Source organism: Pseudorasbora parva, chromosome 14, assembly GCF_024679245.1.
Source record: "Pseudorasbora parva isolate DD20220531a chromosome 14, ASM2467924v1, whole genome shotgun sequence".
Taxonomy (NCBI): domain Eukaryota; kingdom Metazoa; phylum Chordata; class Actinopteri; order Cypriniformes; family Gobionidae; genus Pseudorasbora; species Pseudorasbora parva.
This window is the reverse complement of record NC_090185.1, coordinates 19,747,846-19,771,638: the sequence shown is the minus strand read 5'-3', so window position 1 is coordinate 19,771,638 and position 23,793 is coordinate 19,747,846. Positions and strand designations below refer to the sequence as shown.

The following is a 23,793-nucleotide window of genomic DNA, read 5'->3' as shown; positions in this document are numbered from 1 at the left end:
AATCATGCCGAGATCTCCAAGGCTGTTATTTTCTCTTAAGTCACATCAGTCTTTTAGACAAAGCTGAAATAATATTAGACCTGTCTCATCTCGCCTGCCCCTATCCTCGCCACTTTATTAACAGTCTTTTGGCCTTTTCATGCAAACGAATGGTTAAAACAGATCAGGCTCAGAAAAGAGCCTGACTTCAGACCTCCAGTATATGGGGTAGTTTTTTTTTTGTGTGTGGCTGCAAGCATTTCTGTGTGAACGTGAGGTTTTGTGTTACAGAGAATCGGAGGGAGAAACAAAGTAAAGGGTGCAGTGCACATGGCCTGTCTTTCTCGCTCTGTATGTAAATTAGGACGTTTAAAATGGAAAAATATTTCTGCAAATATTGTACTGCTCTGGTTATTTGTTTTTTAAGTGTATGCAAGCTTCTAGGTTTATGTAGGTTTTATAAATAATCGGAATAGTATGAATTCTGTAACTGTAACTAAGCTGTACAGAAGTTTATATTCGGAAATGTGTTTATTTAATAAAATGTGATTACTTATTTTAATGTGTATCTGTATGTATATTAATAATTAGTATTAGATGTGTCAATGTAATCTTTTTTGTGATTTTAATTGTAAAAATATTGTCATTAAAAAAACTTTTTGGTTATATAATATAATTTCATTATATATTATAATTAGTGCTGTCAAGCGATTAATCGTGATTAATCGCAAATAAAATAAGTTTGTGTTTACATAACGTGTGTGTGTGCGTGTGTGTGTGTGTGTGTGTGTACTGTGTATAATTATTATTTTTCTGTAAATACAAACACATGCATGTGTATATATATTTTAGAAAATAAATGTATATTTTAATATTTGTATTATATTTTAATGCGATTAATTGCGATTAATCATTTGACAGCACTAATTATAATATATAGATATCTCATATAGATTCTAAATCTCAATTACAGTTTCAAACATTGTACAGAAAATATATTTAATGTTGGTTACGATTAGGCCAGAAGAACATATTAAAGATATTTGAAGAGAAATTTGAATTTTTTAAATAAAATAATAATAATTATATATATATATATATATATATATATATATATATAAAGACCTTCGTTTCCTGAAGCAGACTGAAGGAGTTGCTACGTCCAGGCTATTCTACCCCAGCCACAATTCATCTCTTGACAAGAAGAACATCCATTCCCTTAAATGACTCTATCTTTCCCTTCATTCTGACACCTCATTCATCACTCATGCTGGGCAACATGACCATGTCTGTAAAGGTCACTAAAGGCTTCAAACGTTCTCATTGCCCCATGAGAGAGCTTGTTGCTCTATGTGAAAGAGCAAAAGGGCAATGCTCAGTTTTAGGTGGTAGGAGAATTGTATCAATGACTGATCATGCATCTTTAGATAATCAAGTTCGAATGGATCCCTGACGGAGGGATAAAAATAGATCCCGGGCCATTACCTTGTGCAGTAATAGCACAATTGCAGCCAATAGACCAAACCCTAGAGGGACTCAAAACGAAGGCCAGGGGTTTATTAACGAGAAACAATTACAAGGAAACAGAGACATCCACTTTTCTAAATTTAGAGCCTTGTTGCCATGGTGTATTATTCACGTAAAAGACAAAGGTAGAAGACAAAATTTGATGATTCAGTGAAAGTAGTTTATTAAGAATTCAACACTATGATAAAATATATCTCTTGCCAGTTCTAAACACACCCGAGGATCTTATTCTTTTTTTTTTGTGATTTGTTAAATTGCATTGTGTATCTTACAAAATTGTCAAAAATACCCCCTCCAAGTATCTTAATTACATTTAAAAGGAAATAAGTAATCTCTAGTTCCTAGACAGGGAAGGAGAGGGAGGTGGTTAAGATGGAGATTTTAAGCCAAAAAACAAAATCAGAAGAGGAGAATGCTATCCGTCAGCATTCCATGCTATAAAAAAAGAGGAAAAATTGTACCTTTGGGGTACAACAGCTTGCCACTGGGACAGTATGCTCAAAGATAAATCTTTATAGCTTATTAACCCCTAAAAAGTTCATAGCAGTAATACAAGGGTACAGCTTATTACTACTCTAAAGGTGCTGAAATTCAGGGCAACTTTTTGAGCAATGTTGCCGAGTGACTTGGACACTTTCATTGAGAATGGGCAACACATCTGGATGCTTTAGATTGGTCTTGGTTGACTTACTTGGTTGGCCATTGTTGGCAACATTGCTCAAAAAGTTGCCCCTATCATCACCTTAAGGGTGTGTAACTGGACCGAATCAGATTTCGGTGGCACTTAAATTCAAATATGCTTTTGCGGTTTGGCTCAGCGCTTGTCGCATAGCTATTCAATGTTTTCAACCACACAATGTTTATTTTAAGTTTCAGACATTTAAACGGACTTAAGATCTAGCAAAAAATTACATTTATAGTTTGTTAAATACACACCGATTCTACAGAGGGCGGCAATAACAACCCTCTCAGTTATAACATGACAGTGTTTTATTCATATCAGATACACATTGTATAGTTAACTATATAGTTTACTCTATATTCTTCTCCGAGTTCACCACTCACTTAACCGTGAGGCACCCATTGCACATAAACAATTTTGATGACAAAACGCATTCACTTTCACATATTTGAAAATCGGAATATCGGTATATTTATGACATAGTTAACATGGAGTAAAAAAGGAAATAAAAGCGATACATCTATCCTTGAGCACTGTTGTGGCTGTGGTGTGTGTCACATGGGAAGGATATGTTGCCATGGAAATAAGGCGATGCCTTTTAAACTATTTTGCATATGGTCATATTTCTGCAAAAGAATTGCTGAAACTTGGAGCAGGTTTGTAGCATAAGAATACTGACTACTTTTCTAGTTTTAAATTATTTTATTTGGGTTAGGTGGCTTAGCAAAATTACAGAAATGACTCAATTATTAACCGCGGCGATAGTGTAGTGGTAAGATGCATGATGTCAAGTTTCGACACAAATCGATCAGGGATTCAAATCCGCCTTTTTCACATATCAGATTGGAAAGAAATATTATAGAAGTGGAAATAAAGCGTCTAAAGTGTTTAACAATAGGTGTTTATCAGTTTATCAGTAAACAGACGTGCTGAATTAGAGACGATAAAAGTGAGTGGGTCCAATATCATGGGTCGTAAAAAGTGTCCCACCCACACACAATGGTTCCGACGCCCATGAATATATTTGAGTTAAATACATTTAAGAAAAGCATTCTTTAATTTCATCCACTGTCATTTTCGGGGCTATTTTTCGTATTTAAAAAAACAAACAAAAAATTCGTAAAAAAAAAACAATACCCAACCCTACCTTAAGGGTGTGTTCACACTTGTAGTTCAGTTCGCTTGTTTCAATTTGGTCCGGACCAAAAAAAAAAACATCTAGTTTTGGTCTGCTTAGCGTTCATATGTTTTTCACCGAACCTAAAAGTGTAGGTATAAGTTCACAACCTGATTGTTCGGCTTTTATGACGTATTGCCTATTTTGAGACGGAACTTACAGACATCTAAAACAATGCTGTGTGTGTATAAATGCGCTTGTTGCATGTGTGTAGCCTACAGAATGATGGTGTTATGACCATCTGAGAACTCGTGAAGAGCTTATCAAATTTGTAAAGGAGACAAAACAGCGGCAGGTATACCTCCGTATATGTACGGTTCTGATGCCTTTACTGAACAACATCATGACTATAACGAGAAAAAACAAGTATGCGTGCTTTTTGTGTCTTTAGTCGGTTTTGCATTCATATTTAATTGAAACCACAACAGAGTTCATTTGGAAGTGGTTCGAGATCTTTTCAGCAGTCTTGACCTGCTTTGTTGGTGCGCAGCAGGGTTCAGATGGCAGCGTTCGCACTTATTCAAATTAACAGTACCAACAGAGCAATCACACCAGGATTTATTCGAACCAAACATGCCAAGTGTGATATACCCTAAGTGTGACATACCCTAAGGCACTAATATGCACCTTTAGGGGTAGATAACTTACAATGCTGTCCCATGACTCAATGGCAGTTGCTTGGCTGGTGGAGGACCCCTTGGAAGTACCTGATAATCCAATAATATATAACTCTTCAGAACTGACAGGTTTTATGATCTTCATTAATGTTAAACTGGCTGTATATCTACATTTCTACTGAGAAATAAAGACTTTTTTCCATCAACTGGTTGCTAGCTGCATGCTTATGGTGCCATTTGGACAAATGACTGTCGAGCCAAGAGATAAGGTGCGGCTCGGCCGACCCGGATCGACCCCAATCGACCGGGGTCGATGCTATGAAGTGTATGGATGGGACTCCTTCCCCCACACTATCGGCCTTTAAAGAAAGACTATTTGTCTTAAAGCCAGGATCATTTGTCTGTGCTTGGGCCTATTGTGCAGAGCAGGTTAGTGAGGCAACAATTGAGGCGGTCGTCTCAGGGATTAACATGGTTAACCAAAGAACCAATACCAAGGCTGATGGGGCTCTTTAAGATCTCAATAACAGAAAAGGCCATGCAGTTGGATGTAACAGCTTTAAAATGTACAGTGTTTTGCATGAATAGAGTCTGTCAGGCTGGTAGGTGGTTTGCAGGTAGAGGAAAATTGAAGTAACCAACTTCCATTAGGTTGAGTTTGAGGTGTACATTTTGTACTTGAGGAAAGCTGGCAGTAATTTTATAGACTATTGAAGTCATTATTGGGATTGCCATGGTGTAGGCCTTGAAGGAGTGGTTGAAGTTGGTTGGGGTAGGACTGTCAGACCTAAAGCAGATAAAACCTATGGTTTCAGAATGGTATTGATGTTTTTCTCAGCATCCTTAGAGCTATTTTGGGCATTGTGCAAACTATTTTGCTCAATATATGCCTTGAAACATTAATGTTGTGGAAATGCTACTGAAATGTAGCTCAATATACAGAGTTAGAATAGAAGACATTTTGAATAAAGGAATTTCCTCCTAATGTCTAGAATGTTTCTTTCCTTACCGTTTAAGGGCAACCTTTGATGCCTATATTGATAGTAGACTTTCTGTGGAACACCATGCAGTTACCTTAAAGCAAGTTTCAGTGTATTTTTGTCTATAACAAGCATCAATAGGGTCTGATGCAGTTTTTCAGTACAGATTTAAATTAAAATAAGGGTGAGTAAAAATGACAAAATGGTCATTTTTGGGGGGTGAACGATCCCTTTAACCTCCAGCTCCAAATGAATCTCAAATCTAACCCGAGCTGCAGTGACGCAAAAGAAAGCTCATTTCTGCTTCCTACAGCTACACATCATTCTCCTAAAAGCTTATGGGAGGGAGCTATCTTTATAGAAGCTATCCTGCGAGTCCCAGCATCAGTAGCATTGATCCTGCAGAACGTGTGTAAATCCATCACGGCAGATATGTCAAAGCTTCTCTGCTATCTGTGAGCGCATGTGTTTGAATGTAGGTGCTTTTTCTATACATCTGGAGTGAAAAGGACAAGCTGGAACCGAAATCCTGATTATGGTATTTACCCTCTTTAGCAATTCACTAAAAATGGGCTTTGTTACTGGATATTGGGTGTTCACTTGAATTTGTTCTATTTTAGACATTTTGATTGCTTGGAAGTAAGTTTGAAACCAGTCTTAATTTAATTTACAAAAACAACAACTGTTTAGAAAGACTGAAAGATGTATACTAGCTTTTATAGTGCTCTTCGTATATCCTGTTTTGCCTACGTTCCCATTAAAGGTGCTGTATGTAAAGATGACTTGTGGTTGAAATGGGTACTGCAGTCCAAATTCAAAATATGGTTTGCCCCGCCCCCTCCTCCAAAGTCTCGCGGCTTGCCATTTTGAGGGCACGCAACAGGAACGAGTGCAATTGACAATGGAAGACTTGCGTTCAAGTCCTCCTGGGATGTTTGTATTTACGAAGTTGTGTTTACGACATCATGTTCAAGTCTCTTTGGTCGGAGCAAGATGGCGGTGTACCTTCTTTTAATGAATTTCATGAAAATACAGCAAGGTTTGCTAACAAAGAATGCGCATCATGTGAGTTTAAATTTTTTACGCTTTGAATTAATCTATGAAGCCACTGTAAATGGTATCTTTATATATTAAGCTAACTTTGTATATTACAATGCTAGCCTTCTTTGTTGTAAATGACAAAGCCTCTGCTAAATACCCGTTATATTCAACTACAGGCGTTGCATCCATTGATTCCACCATGTTTCTCACTGTCATGTCCCCAACTCATTCAGATCGGGGCTTAGAGAAAATCCTGAACTTCCCACTGGTATTTGCGATCTTGTGGTGGCGTTCATGTGCGTTCAACTCGTACATAGGATCCTTACGACGTGACATGAACGCACCATTAGCGTGCACAAGGGGGTCGGGGGGCTTGGGGGGGGGGGGGGGGGGGGGGTACTTGAGCCCCTGCCCCTTTGAAAGTAAAAGTGCCCTTTTCGATCACACCGCAGTGCCCCTGCGAACGCGATTTCTACAAAGGGGGACCCTGCCCTGCCGGGACCTCCGACCCCCCCCCTGTGGTATGGTGTCTAATGCTGCCTTCACGTGCTATTGGAAGTTTCCTACTTCCTACTTCAGAAGTCGTGATTACAAGCTTGTTGTGTTCAGGTGCTTTGTTGTCAGAAAGAATGGAGGACACCAGGTTCATACTTTTGTGCGTCTTGGGAAAATGTTATTTTAAAACTATCATCATTTCAGTCATTTCCTGGTCCCAGAAAATCCTAGAATCACAGCACAACACGAAGGCATATTGTTTATAATCACATTCACAATAAAGGCATAATGTAGACATGGTAAGGCTGCTTAAAGACTAAAATGTTAATAGTTGTCAGCCATACATCCTATTGTATAGCTTTACCACACTATCTAGATAGTCAGCTTTCTCACTATTCTGGAATGATGGTCAACTACATGCGATTTTTGATGTGTTTAAAATACATAATATGCTTCAAATGATTATTAATTGATGTAAATATGTACTACTTTAATGACAAGACAAGACAATGAAACTGTTGCGGGAAAAATAACAAATAAAAAACCTGTCACAGCAGAAATTTTAAAAAAACAGCCATTTTAACGGTTATACCGTACCCATCTCGGGAACTTGGGTATCAAAATTATTTCCGAACTTCCCAGTGCTAAAACACGACATCAGAGGCCGTTCATGTGCATTTTTATCTCGGAAACTCGTATTCACGATAATTCCGATAGCATGTGAAGGCGGCATAATTATTGGGTAAATTGGCAGCATGCGTTATCGCACAGACCAAAGCAAAAACAGACATTCCGACACGGAACGCATTTCAAAGTAGAATAACTGCCATTAGCTAAATATCTACAAAAATATTATGGAACATTTGGCTTTAGCACAGTCAAAAACTGTTCTCAGAATATTCAAAGCATTTTTCTCAGTTATGTGAACATTTTTGTGCTTATGTTTTGGTAATGTTATTAAAAATAACTTTTTAAACGAACATTCGGTTACTGGAAGAACTTAGAGCGTTCCCTCTTAGCCGGGCAGTTCCCAGGACAATTTCACACCATAGCAGTTCAAATCTTACACAGGTCCCCTGAAGACAAACACTATGCATGTTTATTTTTCAATGAGCCTCTCACACCCTCCATTCACCTAAATCAAGACCTGGAATCTCTCTGAGAATGTTTCAGGATGCCATAGGGGGAGCTGCACAGTCATTCACGTGAAAGATTGATTTAACACACGCGGGCAGCTGTGCAGCTGCTCGCGCTCTGGCGGGGTGCCTCTTTATGACGTCAAAGGCTCCGTGCCTGCTCGCGTGGGCGCGCGCTCGCTCGCTCGCTCTCGCGGGGAGAGACACGCGCTGACAGAGGCGCGCTACGTGCTCGGAGTGGGAAACAGATGCGCTTTGGTGGCCGCTAGAAAAGACAACGAGCAACAAGCTATAGAAAAAATGCATTTATGTGCATTAAGAGCGTATGTTGGAGACGATATGGAAATGCGTGTCGCACATCTCCACTTTAGGATCAAGAAATAAAGCATTGCGATAATGTTTTGCATTAAACATTTTCATATTGGGTTCGTATGATCAGTGCTTTATTCATAAACATATAACCGTTTCAGATATAAAAAATCAGCGATAAATGTAGGCCTAATATTTAAAATAAATTACAATTCCTGCAAAAAATGTTCTTTTAAAGGAACCCCTGTTCATTTTCAGAATCACATTGTAGGCTACGTTGTTTTTTTAAACGTTATTTCGGCTAAAAAGAAGCGGTTCATGAGAGTCAATTTCTTAAGTTTATATTTAATCTTTTTTTTGTGTTTTTTTTTAAATTTAAAATAAGACAAATCTGATATTATTTTAATCTTCTGATCTAACCAGCAGAAGCAAGCCGCGGTTTAAATAACAGTTATGCAGCTTTGGGCATGTTGTAACTGCGTTACAATGAGCCTATTAGAACTGTGCTATTATATTCTATACTTTTATGATTTCTATTGAGAAAGCATGAGAAAAATGTGAACGAGTCAATGTTCAGAATGTATTAATTATTATGTTTTGAACTATAGCTGTATAGCTGTATTTAGCCACGTGTTTGTTGTTAATCTCAAAAAATAATATATTTTTAATGATTAAAAAATGCCATTATTTTATTTGAAAAAGTTAATAATTGTATTGTGTTATCAGGTAACATTTTAATCTCTCATTTGTTCATGTTACAATGTGCCCCTCACATGTTACAATGTACCACAGTACCACCTATGGGGCATGTTGTCACATTTCACATTTTTTTGAGGGAAAAAAGTATACACTGTTTTTAATGAAAAACGAATAAAGTCAAAAAGCGTTAGGTTGTGCCCGCTCTCCCCTAATCACGATACAGTTTCGAGTACCGTATTGCTTTTAAAAAACGGTTACCACACAAAACAAATATTAAAACCTCAATTTTATCAATGCCATGAAGTATAATCATTAAAAAATAGTCCCTGACCATGAACGGCAACAGAAGTTACATGCCAAAGATTACACCATCTTTATGAGTGAGTCAGTCATAGGCTAGTGAAAACTTTTGTATTGAAAGAACTGAAATTTGTTGTTAACATGGGAACAAGACACGACTCATGGGACTGTTAAAAGGATAAGATATCGCATCGGACATTTAAATTGATTTTTTATTATAAACATAGGACTGACGTGAAGGATCTAAATCAGGTAATACACTCGATCTCTTTCACAATACTCTTCATAATACAGTAAGCTTCAATGAGCATCATCAATGAGAACAAACATATATTTACGTTGCTAAGAGTGGTTGCCAAGGATGTTGTGCAGTAATGCAATAAAACACAACTATTAACCAATCAGAATCAAGGACTGGAACTAACCGTTTTCTACATTTTTGTTTCATACACCAAAAAGAACCTATTTGTTAATTTTGATAATCAGACTACATTGGTTGCAGTTTATTTTTTTGGTTTCACACAAGTGTGCCGCACAAGTTCTGAAAAGTAAAGCCAAACGTTTTGATCACCCCCAGGTGGGTCATAAACCCGCCCTCCCCATGTAATCTAATGGAACGCGAGACAAACGGAAAAAATTAATTTAAATACATTTTTTCCAAAGATGGTTTCTGTCATTTTAGGTATAGGCTTTATCTGATGTAAGTTCAAGTGCTTGTTTTCAAGATAAGTTTGGTTTTTGTTAGTTATTTGATGCTCTATAAACGGGAGTCTGACATCATGATTGACAGCTTCGCTGAGTGACGTAAACACCGAGGCAACCAACAGACTTTTTTACGGGAGGAGATTGGAGCTTCAACTTTAATTTCCACATTTCCAGAACTGTTTCTTCCATGAGTTGTTCTCCAACTGTACTAACCGATATTGCGGGAGTGTGAGCGGTGCCTTGTTACCGCAGCTCCGCTTCATGCTCACTACTGCGCGTGGTTGGAGCGAGTGGCCCACTGAGTGGCAGCATTGGTTTTCACCGTGAATGCCATGAAAAACGCACTAAATAAATCTAAAATGGGAAAGAGCTTTGAGATTGACTGCATAAATGGATTTGACAATAAATCTGAGGTATATTTTTACAGGCTGCCGAAAGCTATACAGAAAAAAAAAGCAAATCAATCGCTGCTATTCACAGAAACAACTGGACTCCAGGCAGCGAAACATAGATTATCATTTGGAGCCAGTATTTAGAATTTTGGGGTAAAATCATACCCTATATTGTATTGTTATGTATTGTATTGACATACCATCTTATATTCTGGATAACTGGATGTTTTTAAATAAACATTTCTCAGGCATCGAAATCAGACACATATAAATGTCATGAAACACCATTCCTGGCTGCATGTCAATATTCATGGTTCACTAGCTCTTTGGTACATTGTAAGGAACATTATATTGAGTCCAACCTTTAGTTTAATCTGATAATCCATCGTTTTACTCACGTTTCCGAAGTTTCTTCGGAATTAAAGTTTAAAGTTTAGAAGTTTAGAAAGAATTAAAGTTTCCCCTATTAAATCCATTTATGCAGCAGCTCTTCTGCCACTCAGTCCGGCTGAGGGGGAGTGTTCTGGTGGGAAAGTGACGTTAATGCATACTCTTTATTGGACATTGGCTCTGCAATGGAGGCGAGTGAAGGTGCCTATTTTTATTTTTATTTTTTTTAACAATGTTTCACGCATAAAATAGGATCCGATTTATTAGTTCGATATTCGGACTACATTGGTCGCATTGTATGTTTTTGTTTCACACATACAAATGGATTTATTAATTTGGTAATTGGACTACACACACACACACACACACAGACCAAAAAGTGAATGACAATGCTGGTCACTTTCAGAAGTTGTAGCCATGTGAAACACAAATGGTTAAATTCTCAGTTTTTAAATAAATGTAATGGTTTAAATGGCGTAATGGTTTTTATACTGTACAAACCGTATTTTCTATCCCCCTACACTGCCCCTGCCCCTAAACCTACCCATCACAGGAAACATTCTGCATTTTTACTTTCTAAAAAAACTCTAAAAAAAATTGTGTATGATTTATAAGCATTTTGAAAAGTGGGGACATGGCCAATGCCCTCATATTTCACCCTCTCCTTGTAATACCTGTGTCATACCCATGTCATTATACGCATTTGTGTCCTCATATTTCACAAAAACATGCCCCCCCCCCCCCCCCACACAAACTATAATTTAGTTGTATGTTGATTTAGCTACTAAAAGAATCAGTCATTGAGATATTCGTTTTTTTTCTTTATCAACAAACTACACTGTTCGAGGACCTCTCTCTCTCTCTCTCTCTCTCTCTCTCTCTCTCTCTCTCTCTCTCTCTCTCTCTCTCTCTCTCTCTCTCTCTCTCTCTCTCTCTCTCTCTCTCTCACCAGCTCAGTCCGTATCTCCGTCGGTCTGAGTCCTCAGCTCTGGCAAGGGATAATAAACTGCCTTTCCGCAGCAATACGTGGTCAAAGGAACAGCCCGCGACAGAGGTAGGAATGCAGTCTCTGAATTCAATCGTTTCTGCGTTAAAACCATGCTCGTGCGATTTATTTCTTTTTCCTTTTGTAAAATCGATATCCTCTCCATTGATGAGAAGCGATCCGTTTGGAAAGCCACCTGCATGCTGATCTGTGTGCGCAGGGGTTTGGTGGGCTGTGTTGCATCCTTCCGCTGAAGATAACAAGGGTTTATCAGATCTTTCCTGACACTATCAGAGTTTTCGAAGATGCTCGGGGTTTAAAGTGCATCCCAAACCAGAATCAGCAGATCCAGGGCATTTATAAATCCCACGGCGGGGCATGCTGGCGTTTTTCATGGACTTTAGATGTTCTTTTTCAGCAGTTTCACGTAAAGATGATGATGATGATGATGATGATGATGATGATGATGATGATGATTGTTATTTCTATTAATGTAATAACTCCCTGTGTATTTTGCTTTCTTGGCTGTTGACTCGACAGAAGTGCTTTAGTGCAAAAAGAAACGCGTGTCTACTTTTGTTGTTGTTGCATTCCTAGTCTTTCTATAATAAAAGAGCGAATCATTTAGGGAATAGGCATGCATTTATCGTAGCCCTATCTTTTCGATGAAACCTACTGATGGATATGGACGAAAGAGAGGGGGTGCTGGGAGAGATACGGGACGGGGGTGAGCACCATCGTTTGATTTATAACCTCACAAATACGCAGCGACTGGCGAAGCCTGGGGTCCCCGCTTTGACTCGCTGTCATTTTAACAGCAGCCGCCGATTACAGCAGAATACTGATAAAAGACAGAAGAGCTCCCTCTGCAAGGGCTCCAGAAAGCTCTATACCACAGCATGGAGAGAAATCAATGTGATTAGGGAGCTACTATACAACCACACCTGTTTCATTACAGCACACAGCGGCAGCGGGAATACACGAAAAACGCCATGAAATCGAAATGAGAGTTTTTCAGCTTTGAGGCGATTTATATGATGGTACACACATTTTGGTCTTCATCATTTTCTTGTCAATATTCACATTATATGGGTTTTAAAGTAGCCTATATGAACATATGCAATAAAATAAATATCAGCTTTTTCTCTCACAGTTCATTATTTTTATTTTTAAATTGGTATAAGATGCCATATGTTTTCTTCCCCATTGTGATAGGAGGACAATGAAACTGAAAGACCTGGTTTAAGATACTAAAAATGTATTAGTATGGTGTAGGCAGGGTATTATTTTGCTGGCAAGTACAGCATGAATTCCTCTTGGGAATGACAGATACAAGTCCTTCACGGTGGCCAGAGGGATTTTGAGCCATTCCTCTTCCAGAACAGTGGCCAGGTCGCTATCTGATGCTGTTGGAGGAAAACTTGCTCCTCCTAAATAAAGTGGCTCAAAAATATTTCGATCTGGTGCAGGCCATGAGATGTTCAACTTGGCTTTCATGTTCATCAAGTCGTGCTGTGTGTAGTGGTGCATTATCATGCTGATACACGGCACCCCCTTCAGGACGCAATGTTTGAACCATTGGGTGCACACGGCCCTCCAGAATGGTTCTGTAGTCCTTGGCCCATCAAGCACTGTAGGGAATGCCATGATATTGCTGTCCAAACCATCAGTGATCCACCCCTGTGCTCCACTCTGGGCAGCGACAGTCCAGTAACAGGGTGTTAAAGGGAGTGTTCACCCTAAAATGTTAATTCTGTCATTAATTCAAATTATTATTATTCTTTTAAATGGAATCTGAGAGCTTTCTGTCCCTCCATTGACAAATATATATATCTGCCACTTTGACGTTTCAAAAGTTCATAGAGAGATCGTAAAATGAATCCATATGAATAAAATGCTTAGTCCAAATTTTCTGAAAACACTCGCTTTATATGATGGTGGATTGAATTTAGGCTTTTATTCATAATAAACATTGATCAGTGAGAATACAGAAGCTCAAATGAACCTGCTTGATGCACGGGAACAAACCTCTTGCAGAAGATCAAGCATGCTGTGTAACACAAGAACGAACCTCATTGGTTCTTGTTGAATCTCAAATGTTCTGCGTAACATGAGAATGAATCTCATTGGTTCTTGCTGAAGCTCAAACGTTCTGCGTAACATGAGAATGAACCTCATTGGTTCTTGCTGAAGCTCAAAAGTTCTGCGTAACATGAGAATGAACCTCATTGGTTCTTGCTGAAGCTCAAACGTTCTGCGTAACATGAGAATGAACCTCATTGGTTCTTGCTGAAGCTCAAACGTTCTGCGTAACATGAGAATGAACCTCATTGGTTCTTGCTGAAGCTCAAACGTTCTGCGTAACATGAGAATGAACCTCATTGGTTCTTGCTGAAGCTCAAACGTTCTGTGTAACATGAGAATGAACCTCATTGGTTCTTGCTGAATCTCAAACGTTCTGCGTTACATGAGAATGAATCTCATTGGTTCTTGTTGAATCTCAAATGTTCTGCGTAACATGAGAATGAATCTCATTGGTTCTTGCTGAAGCTCAAACGTTCTGCGTAACATGAGAATGAATCTCATTGGTTCTTGCTGAAGCTCAAACGTTCTGCGTAACATGAGAATGAACCTCATTGGTTCTTGCTGAAGCTCAAACGTTCTGCGTAACATGAGAATGAATCTCATTGGTTCTTGCTGAAGCTTAAACGTTCTGCGTAACATGAGAATGAATCTCATTGGTTCTTGCTGAAGCTCAAACGTTCTGTGGAACATGAGAATTTATCTCATTGGTTCTTGCTGAAGCTCAAACGTTCTGCGTAACATGAGAATGAATCTCATTGGTTCTTGCTGAAGCTTAAACGTTCTGCGTAACATGAGAATGAATCTCATTGGTTCTTGCTGAAGCTCAAACGTTCTGCGTAACATGAGAATGAATCTCATTGGTTCTTGCTGAAGCTTAAACGTTCTGCGTAACATGAGAATGAATCTCATTGGTTCTTGCTGAAGCTCAAACGTTCTGTGGAACATGAGAATTTATCTCATTGGTTCTTGCTGAAGCTCAAACGTTCTGCGTAACATGAGAATGAATCTCATTGGTTCCTGTACATAAAGTGAACATGCTTGAGCTTCCGTTTTACCATACCTGATGTGTAAGTTGATGAATGTTTATAAGTGAATAAAAGCCTAAATTAAATCTGTTTATCATATAAAGCGATCAAATCTCTTCAGAAAATGTGGACTAAACGACTCAATTTATATGGATTAGTTTTACGATCTCTTTATGGACTTTTTGAAGCACTAAAGTGGTATTGACAGTTGCGTAGCTGTCAATGGATAAACAGAAAGCTCTCAGATTTAATCAAAAAGATCTTCCAAAGATGAATAAAAGTTACATGTTTGGAACGACATGAGGGTGAGTAATTACCACAACATTAATTACGTCTAAACAGAATTAACACATTTTTGGGGGGAACTATCCTGTTAAGCCTCTTTGGGGCTTCTCCACACCATAGCTCCCATAGATGTGGGAAAGAGCTGGACTCATCATAGAACAATACATGTTTCACATTGTTCACAGCCCAAGATTTACACTGTTGAAATGACATTTGGCATTGGCACGAGTGGCCAAAGGGTTGGCTATAGCAGCCAGACTTTGAATATTGACTCTGTGGAGCACCGGAGGAACAGTTTTGGTGCAAACAGGAGCGTTAAGGTGCACATTTAATTCTGCAGTGAGTTGGGCAGCTGTGGTTTTATGTTTTTTAGATATAGTCCAGGTCAGTAACTGGACATCTCTTTCAGACAGCTTCCTCTAGTCAACAGTTACTCCTGCTGGATGTGGTTCGCCCTGCCTAATGCCTTGCCAACATTACTCTTGATACCATGGCTTTCGACTTGCTGTCCTGGTCACAGATGAGAACAGTGAGACAAACACCAAAAATGTGTCCTATTTTGAACTCTGATATGTGTCCCATTATGTTGTGTGACTTGCATCAGCTGTGCTGTTGCTCTCCTAATTCAACCTTCACACTCTGTTCTTACTGATGGGATGTACAATCAGTGAAGATTGGCCACCAGGCCACATATATAGGCATGATACCTCCAACACCATATTAGCCAGTGTTTCATTGTCCAACCACTGTAGGTTCGAGTGAAATGGCTTCTTGAATAAGAAAAAAATTAGGGTGGGATTTGATTGAATCCATTAGGGATTGATTGGATGGTCATGGTTTGCTATTGGTCAATCTCATGTGATTGATGGGTTGTCCAGGCGGGCTACCAAAACGTAACCACGTCGGCAGGCCGGTGAATCATAAATAGTGAAATAACATTCATTTCTTGATCTCCATTGTTCAGTCTCTTGACTCCATTGTTCACTCTCTTTATATTTGAAGAGCGTGCACCCGCGTGTGTGCGGTTCGTGCTTATATCCACCGATTGGGCGGGCAAAGTAATACAAAAATAAATAAATCGCGAGTGGATGAGAGATAAATCATTGTGTTTGTTTGATGAATTCATTTGTAGAGCCCTTTTAGAGAATTATTCCACTTGCCGCTTTCAAAACAATCCCTCCCGTGAACTGACAAGGGAGTTAAATATGCAAATCTTCTCCAATCCCAGCCGTGTGCGTTTACTTCTAAGTTCTCTAGTGCGGCCCGCCCATCAAAACCCAGCATTCAGGAGAGAGATTTAAAACCAGTATATAAAATACTCTATTACTAATACTAGTTATGATGTTTTTGAATGTAAAAACCATGCAAACGTCATAAGTTGACAGTATAACAGAATAAAAAAATAAAAAAGCCGTTTCTTGACACCGTTTAAAGTGGTGTTTGTTCCCCTTTTGTTTCATGTAGTTACAGGGTTAATACAAAAATAAGTAAATAAACACGTACACAATCCGATTTAACTCGGAAATGTTGATATCACCAGTACTTTCTGGGCTGTAATCTAAAGCTTTACCAATTTTTCTTAAAATTGTATTTGTTTTCGAAGATTATTGGAGTACTTTGCTGTTTTTTTTACTGTACGTTGAGACAGTTTTCACTCAAAAATTGCTCGTGCATTTCACAAGTAACTATAGTAAAATAAAAGTGAATAGTAAATCCAACACCAAATTTTCTTCATGGAAATACGTTAGCGTGTAATCAAAGACAAATGGCGTTTGCTTCTGTAAAATATTTACATGATAAACAAGACATTTAAATGGGGGGCTTCATTTTATCATTGGAAATTAAATTGTAAATTGTAGATTAAATTGTAGAAAGGGGTGGAGTTGAAAAATATTAGTTCTTGACGTCACTCGAAAAGTTATTCTTGAGTTATTTTAATGAGGGCGGAATAACCTGCATTAAATCTTCCACAATAAGACCAGAACATGTCTAGTAAGAAAGTAAATAGGGTTCATTTTGATTTTGCATTGGCTTTACACTGCGCTTGCAGCGGATTTAATGATGGTTTGGACGAGAAGCTGAGTCTTGGGTTAAACCACGACGGATGAATTTAAAGATGATGAATTGACCCCTCACTGCCAAAGCCTATTTGCCCCATATGGCAATGCTGAGTATGTGACTTCATTATTTGCAGCCTGGTTTGCAGGCTTTTGATTTATCTGCGGCCTTTTTTAGACACATCCACAGGTGCCAGAATGAGTCATGCAGCTGCTTGTTTAAAGGTGCGCATTCACGAGAGTCGTGCGTTTAAATGAAACAGGAACTTATGCCCACGCGTCCACCCCTCTATGTTTGCCTGCGGGACTCTCTCTGTGCTGTTTTACTAAACGCATACAATCCAATATTGCCAGCAGGCGCACAATGACAGCTATAGGCATATGGTAGGCTGGTCAATGGTAGATCTATTTCGCATCGTGATCACATAGAGAGGGGCAGATACAAAGCATGAAAGAGCAAGCAAGACGGAAGGATTTGAGATGCTGAAAGAGCACGAGTACAATCCGTACTTTGATGTTCATGTGACCTAAGCGTGCCTGCCAATAAAGACAAACTGACCCTCTCTAATTTGTAATACAATTACCACAGCCTCTTGAATACGAAATCTGAATAACCATCCTGAATATTAATGAATGACTATTTTCCATTTTGGGGAGTTTGATTAATTTCCGTGCTATTACAATACTGTGGTCTACAAATATGTGTTCGTTATTACATTTGCATCCTGGTCTTATTATCAAACATGATGTCTAGGGACATTGAGCTGGAAGACCACTTTTGGAACTTTTTAAGGGTGTAGAATAGAGGTTTTATAAAGATCCTTTGGGTATTTCCTGTATGGTACTCAATATTTTAGAAAGTATTATTATATTTCATATTAGAAATTTGTAGGGCTGTGCAATATATCGAAATATCGCAAATGTACATATCGCACCGACATGCAATATCTGAATTTTAATAGGCTACTTCCCCTTACGAAACAAAAATATATTGCAATATATTTGAAAATATCATGCAATATATTCACTTATATGGGATTTAATATTTATATTTTCCAATATATCACAATATATTGAAAGCGGCAATCATTTGTATATTTTGCAATATATTGCATGAATATATAATAGATTTTATAATACCATCAATATATTATTCCATATATTAAAATATATTTCAAGAAAATATATTGGTAAATATATTTTCCTTTCGTAAGGGTCAACATTGTAAAAAGTGTCCGTTTTAGATCGACGCATAGCAGAGAATAGACTGGGCACTTATGGGACTTGCTTGATGTTAAAAAGAGTTATTAAACGCAATAATTTGCGAAAAACAATAACTTGCAGTCTCGTGCTGTCTGACACACACATACACACACACACAGAAAAGTGAACGACACTGCTGGTCACTTTCAGAAGTTGTAGCGAAGTGAAACACAAATGGTTTAATTCTCAGTTTTTAAATAACATTTTTTATTTAATTGAAATTTTTACACACTAATTAAAGGGATCCCCTGGTGTTGAGACTTGTATGGCTTAATATAACATAAATGATGTCTCTTACTGAATTATGTAGTAGAAAACCCATGAAAGATCTACGTTATTTAAAAAATCGATTTTATATTTGGACCATGGGCGGCGCCATTTTGTTTGCGTTCTAGGTTGATGACGTAGATTGGTTGAACTCCTCAATCAGCTGGCGTTACCCGTAGCTATTTTTACCACAACGCAACTCGAAAATTGTTTCAGAGTTAAACAAAACCAATGAATTGCTTTGTAATTGTACTTAAAACACACTCAAACATACATGTGCACACAAACTCACCTACACAAACAGATCGGCGGCCGGGCACACACCTGACAGACTGCGCTGTCTCAATCGAGATGTTGGGCTGCTCAGTCTCCAAGACAGGGGCTGAATCCGAAATCGACCCCCTATACCCTGAAATAGGGCATTATTTGAAGGGACGGCCATTTGTAGTGTTGTCCGACATCATAGTGGACATGTTCGAGTCATTCAGTCTCACGTTGCACCGCAGTGTACAGCCGATTTACAACAGCTGTCCGACTTCATGCACCCAAACATACATGTGGACACAAACTCTCTCACTCACACAGACTCACACACACCCCAACAGATCGGCGCGAACACACACACACACACACACACACACACACACACACACACACACACACACACACACACACACACACACACACACACACACACACACACACACACACACACATATGAGGCGCGAACAGATCGGCGCGAACACACACGCACTGCGTGCGCGCATACATCACTATTCCCTGTGTTGATATCATAGATAGACTGTTGATATGCAGTAGATTAACTGTAATGCCTAATGTATCCAGCAGAGGGAAATATCTAGGTAGGATGATGGGATAAGTTAACGTGAGGAAGAGAGGCAGGATGTTTTGGTGATGATGCATGGGATTGGTTTGTGCATTAAAGTTTGAGCACGCTCAGTGAATTAACCTCAATCTTTAAACTTTCACTTTTAAGACACAAATTACTTTCGCTACTTTTGTTCACTAATACAACTTGAAGGAGTGAATGAAGACGATCGAGTGCGTGAAGTCGGACAGCTGTCGTGTGTAAATCGGCTGTACACTCGTTATTGCGGTGAACGTGAGACTGAATGACTGCACTCGAACATGTCCCTATGGTGTCGGACAACACTACAAATGGCCGTCCCTTCAAATAATGCCCTATTTCAGGGTATAGGGGGTCGATTTCGGATTCAGCCCCTGTCGTGGAGACTGAGCAGCCCAACATCTCGATTGAGACAGCGCAGTCTGTCAGGTGTGTGTGCCCGCCCGCCGATCTGTTTGTGACTTGTGTAGGTGAGTTTGTGTGCACATGTATGTTTGAGTGTGTTTTAAGTACAATTACAAAGCAATTCATTGGTTTTGTTTAACTCTGAAACAATTTTCGAGTTGCGTTGTGGTAAAAATAGCTACGGGTAACGCCAGCTGATTGAGGAGTTCAACCAATCTACGCCATCAACCTAGAACACAAACAAAATGGCGCCGCCCATGGTCCAAATATAAAATCGATTTTTTAAATAACGTAGATCTTTCATGGGTTTTCTACTACATAATTCAGTAAGAGACATCATTTATGTTATATTAAGCCATACAAGTCTCAACACCAGGGGATCCCTTTAAAGGTTTTACACACTAATTGCAATATCGTATCGCATATCGAATATCGCATTATTTAACAAGATATTGCATATCGCATTTTTCTTCAATATCGCACAGCCCTAAGTTACTAAAATAATGTTTTTTAATGGATCTTTGAAGTACCATATTTTCAGAAAAGATCCTCCACTAAAGTTAAGCAACGAGATTTGAAAATCGTGGTTTTACAAGATATTCTTTAGATTATTATGCCAGATTTAGCACGTGATCTCACAGGGAAGCAGACATAAACTACAGATACTGGATAAGCTGCAACTTGCTGTATCAATACTTATTCTGTGAATCGAGAAAAAACATGTATTGTTCAACCATTCCTCCATGTCCGTTGTCTACCGGACCCATACAGCTGCGTGATGTTTCGCGGTCGCCATTTCAAAAGTTCCCCCACTTCTGTCTCCGTGTAGATTTGTCTCACATTGGCTATTGTGGAAGTACTGACATAATCAGAGTTGTAATTATCCCAATATAAACCCTAAATATCAAACTGTTTGATATGTGTCCGCAAGCAGATCAGGAGGTTTAGGATTTGATCTGTAAATGCCTCACATTTCCAGATAATCTGGGCTGAACATTGGAACTGACCAATGCCCAAGACACGATTTTATTTCCTTTTGAGTGTCAGGAGGGGAGATTAGAAAGGTACTTTAATGTTACATTTTATAGACTCTAGTCTTTTAAAAATAATAATGGTTTTCTACAGTACCTCGAGTTCAGTAAAGAACCATCTTACTCTTTATAGAGTTCTTGAGTGTAGTTCTGTGAAGACCATGTCCTTGATGTTACATTTTATACATTGGCGTTTGAACCCTTTCATATTTAGAAGGTCATATTTGAACTCTTAAAGTTCCAGATTCTAAGTTTTCTCAAGATCCCTTTGACGTTTGGCAAATTCATAGTAATAGCTTTTTTATTTTTGAACCATTGTTGTGGCACACTAATTATAAGAACTCATTTAAGAGTCATATAAGAACTTGGAGTTGGAGTTCATCTTTCTGTAATAGGTTCTAGAAAGTTTTTGTAGAACCTTGGGGTGTGATGAGATCTCGTGCCACGAAATCTCGCAAGATTAAAATGTGACGAGATTTCTCGTCAAGTGAAAAGCTGTCTCGCGATAGTATCTCCATGACGGAGCGTGAGGGTGAAATTAGCAAAGAATAGACCACTGCTACATTTATATTTATTCATCCACTGTCATTTTGCTTTTTTTATACGGATAAAAAACATTTAATTCCACTGGAAAATGATTGTTTCATTTGTAAACTATTGTAAATGACTGCTCAGCTCAGATGCAATTGCACAGACAGTGCAGCAGTTATCAAATTTCATTGATCACGTGATGAGAGTAAAGTAAGATGATTGACAATGGACCGTAACGGAAAATTTGTGCGAAACCTGATAGACTGTCTTTTAAATGTCTTATCTTGTAGAATGCGCACTCAGCACCGGCACTACCTATACACAGAGTACGTGCGATCGCGAATGCGAAAGTAAATGCATGCTCCCTGATCCGCGCATATTATATAGCATACTATATACATACTTTAGCCTGTCTCCCAATGTCAAAGCTATCTTATGCTTTGCTGTGCAGTCATAACCACCTCTTGGCTCTGTTTTCTGTTTGCACTTTGAATATTGAGAGATTAATTTGATTATGGTTGCACTTATTGTTTGCATTTAATAAGACCAAGAAAAAAAATATTATTTATTATTTTATTTCTACATTCAATGGGCCTCATTCATGAAACTTTTGTAAATATATGAGCAAATTCTGAGTAATTTGCGCGAAAAATCGACCTTTATGAGAACTCTCCTCCAGATTCACAAACGCTTTGTATACCACTAATTCGTTAGTTAAACGTGTGTATATTAAGGAATTCCAAACATGCGTAAATAAGATGTGAGTGCACGCTCATTCATAATTAGCATAATCCCCACCCATGAGTCAACAGCAAATGACGTGAACAGGAATGCTGTGGACTCTTCTGGACTTCTTTCTCAGGTTTGGCTCCAGGATTTTGCATAAATGTTGAAGAGACTAATTGGCCATATGACTAGCAATAAAAATAAAATTATCGTGTGTCCACAAAAGCATGTTTTAGCCAGCTAAACACCTGGTGCTCTTCTAAAAACGGCCAGCTGTTGGCGCTTGAGAGCGCTTTGTAAGGGCAGCATTTTTCCAGATGAGATACTTTGGTTGCTATGATACAGAATATCCATGGCAGTAATGTGTTACTACTAGTATCTCATTTTGAAGAATATTACTGAATTTAGAAATGCAGTAAAAAGCAGTATTAACTTCTCTATCGGTTCGGTAGGTGTACAAGTGGGATGATTGGTCAGTGTAGTTTTTGTCCCGCCCCTCCTCCACTGTGATTCGACGGCCTGGTAAAAAAATGACAGTGACCAGCGCTGCCTATTGCCCAACTTTAAACAGTACAAACAAAACAAAACAAAACAAAAAAGACGAGGCAAGTCAACTCTTGAAATATTATTATGGCAGGCCTGCCCTACATAGTGCAAAATTACATCAAAATGTAATGTCATCAGTAATGTCACATTTGAACAGAACGTTCAAATGTTTTATGTACCATTTAGACGTGGTAGGGAGCAGGTGTAAATTTATTTTGAAAACATTTTGAAAATAAACATTTTGTGTCATTTTGAACATTTTCGTGAATCTGAATATTCAAATCAGAGTGGCTTTATTACACACAAATTCATTCTGCTCGTGTTTCATGAATGAGGCCCAATTTGTGAAAATTTATTTAAATTAGGAGGTACCACACAGCCTCAATCAGAAGTTCTGGAAGCTCATAATTCATGTACAGTAAGGTCTGAAGAGACTCGTGAGAAATCATACAGGAGAGAAGCCAGTCAGTTGAGTTTGTTTGTTACAGTGTGTGTGTATATTGCTCTTTCAATGCATATGATAACTCATTCTCAGAAAGTAGAACTGAAATGACATTCATTAAAAAATGATTAGTTAAAACATTTCAAAATGCACCTGCAGACTTTTTTTCCAGTAATGAATTTTGTCATTGTGGATTCTCGTTCTCGTGTCTCAACTCGTGAGCTAAGTGTCTTGTCACACACCTAGTAGAACCTCAAGTTCAGCAAAGAGCCGTGCTTTTATCAGTAACCTTTTCATTATTATATAAGGTTCCTGTTATGGCTGTTTAGTTCTTTAAGTATTGCTGTTACATTTATGACTCATTTCATATTGGAACTCTAAGATTGAGTATCTAAGTTCTCTTAGATACAGTATTTGGCATATTGTTTTTTTATTTCTTTTTAGAACTTCCATTGTTACAAAAAATCCCTAAATAGAAATCTAGCAATAGCCATGTTTGTTCTTTGAAAAATTCTTGATTCTACTTTTTAGGTTATTCATATTCTACTAACAGAGAAGCACCTTTAGCAGATGTTTTTTTGAAGAACCGTGCAACCAGGTACCCCTAATGCATCATACATTTAAAATGTCCTGCTATGGAATCAAGATGTAAAACCATCTCACTTCTAGTTATATCCTTTATTTTTAAGACTTTAGCCTGAACTGAGACCTTGTTTGCAGTAGATGGTTTTCTGAAGAACCGCATAACCAGGTTACGTCATAAATTTAAATGGGAAATGTCCTTGCAATCAAGTTGTGAAATTCTCTTGCTTCTAATTAGATGCTTTATTATTTTTTAAGACTTTAGT

The 23,793-nt window shown here is 38.3% G+C and overlaps 1 protein-coding gene across 1 annotated transcript in view; it reads left to right on the top strand.

Annotated features, from left to right (window-relative positions):
• Positions 1–11,381: 11,381 nt before the first annotated feature.
• Positions 11,382–23,793, top strand: part of elfn2a (extracellular leucine-rich repeat and fibronectin type III domain containing 2a) — a 152,039-nt gene continuing 139,627 nt past the window's right edge. The window contains exon 1 of the mRNA XM_067415750.1: positions 11,382–11,483. The gene's annotated coding sequence lies outside the window, so the exon portion shown is untranslated. The remainder of the gene's footprint in view (positions 11,484–23,793) is intronic.